Here is a 2,035-nt window from a genome sequence, read left to right as displayed (position 1 = left end):
ATCTGTAACGACCCGACCTCTCATGCTTACTTGCAAGGCCGGATTCGTTACTTATATACATGCATAAACTACAGCGGAAGGCTTACTGGGGTGGCAAGAAACTGTTTATAACAAAATTCTCCTTGAAATCTAAACTTTCCCGTATTCGGAGGTTGCAGCCGACACGGCCGTGCTGCTTAGCACGGCCCGACCGTGTCAGGCTCTGGACGCTCCCCGTCAGATTTTGGCACGGCCGTGTTGCTTAGCACGGCCAGGCCGTGTCAAATTCTGGACGGCACGCCGCTTCCCCACGGCATTCTGGCACGGCCGTGCTGATTAACACGGCCCGGCCGTGTCAGACTCTGGGCAAGCGTACGCAGCAATATAACCACCTGCTCTAATTGCATCACAAACATACTACCATGGCTAAACATAAAACTTGGCTTAGCATAAGGATACTATGGAATTTATCATGATCTAAACATGGTCAGAAATTATAAACTTAAACCACAAGGCAATTAAGATCTGATCTAAACATGTTCAGGAATTCTAAACTCTTAACCACAAAGGCAATTAAGATCGTAGTTCCAGTTCCTTTAGCCCACACACATCTTTGCTCTTGCATTGATCTTTCAGCCTCCACCAGTTCATCAATCTCTTTTTCCCTTACCTTTATCTGCAGTATAGGGAAAAATAGAATCTGTAAGCTAAAAGCTTAGTAAGAAACATTCTACCTCACTAAAACATGTACGATGCATATGTTTTTAAAACATGGTTCTTGAAAACATATATGAATCAGAAACTACATGGCATGGCATCGCATAAAGCATGAAGCTGAAAACTGGACATAAGCATGTATCATAAACCAAACATAAACATGGATCATACAATACAAATGATTGTGAGAATACAATTTAGCATGAACTGAGGACTGAGCTAAATTATCTAAACTTAGCCATTCTTGTGCCTATATCGTGTTCACCTAGCTAGTCTGTAAACCTGAAAACCATATACATACTAGGTGAAGTTATTTATATCATGTTCTTGCTTTGGGCCCGGCACTGTACCGTGATATAAGCATGCTATGGGCGACTGCGGGAGCCCCTCCCGGGATGACTGAGGGAATCCAACCCTTACTAGGTTATCTGAACCTAGGGACCGACTGCGGGAGCCCAGCCCGGGATGACTGCGGGAATCCAACCCGTTGGATCAAAGATCCTGTACAGTGCCTCATAAAATGAATTACATTTACTTACTTATTCGTGTGTCTTGTTTTCATAAGGGTTATCTGAACCCGTGCTAGGTTGTCTGAACCTAGAGGCTACTATGGGAGCCTACCCAATGGACCGTAGTCCCCTATAACTGAATAAGACTACGTATCATGTCCTAAGGTGCTTAAAAGTGTCTAAGGCATTTTATCGAACACATGGCGTGCGCTAAGCACACCCCAACATGGATTCTTACATAGCATGTTAGCTACCAATCGAAAAACATAAAACGAAGCCCTATACTGCAGGTGAGGAGTTTCTTACATGTTTCGCTAAATTCCCTTACGATTTAACCGTGGGGTTTTCCGGAAACGAAGGCTGTTGGACGATTTGCTTGCGTCGATGAGTTCCTCTCGCGGAGACGGGTGCCCTCGTACCGGAGTCTTCGTCGGAGGTTGTCCCGTGGCCTTGGCCCTTGGTGTTCGGCGTGAAGAGGAGGGAGGAAGAGGGCGTCGGCGGTTGCAAGGAGGGAAGGGAAGAAATTCGTGATTAAAATAAAATCCCTAATTCCCACTTAAGTTGTCTATTTATATCAAGGGGTAAATAGGTCCCAACTCGTCTATAAATATATTCGGATCTCTTCTCTTTCAGCAGCCGCTGCTGGCACAACTGGTTTCCTCTATTCTGCTTAAGTCATAGGTCTCGAGTTCAATTCCCCGCAGACCACTTAAGCGATGTATTTCTTTTTGCTACTTCCGATACTCTAAAAATTCCATAAAAATATGCATAAATTCCAGAAAATTCATATCATATTTCTAGAATTAAATTGAGAAATTTTCGGGCGTTAC

The 2,035-nt window shown here is 44.1% G+C and overlaps 1 long non-coding RNA gene across 1 annotated transcript; it reads right to left on the bottom strand.

Annotated features, from left to right (window-relative positions):
• Window positions 1-406: 406 nt before the first annotated feature.
• On the bottom strand, window positions 407-1,650 carry LOC141819601 (uncharacterized). Its single transcript, XR_012601094.1, has 2 exons — window positions 1,512-1,650; window positions 407-655 (listed from the first exon to the last, which is right to left on the bottom strand). It is a non-coding gene; the product is annotated as an uncharacterized LOC141819601 (long non-coding RNA).
• Window positions 1,651-2,035: the final 385 nt, after the last annotated feature.

This window comes from Curcuma longa, unplaced genomic scaffold (assembly GCF_044706935.1).
Source record: "Curcuma longa cultivar G26 ecotype Majalengka, Jawa Barat unplaced genomic scaffold, ITB_CL_G26_1.1 contig_9788, whole genome shotgun sequence".
Lineage (NCBI taxonomy): Eukaryota > Viridiplantae > Streptophyta > Magnoliopsida > Zingiberales > Zingiberaceae > Curcuma > Curcuma longa.
This window is presented reverse-complemented; position numbering and strand designations above follow the sequence as displayed.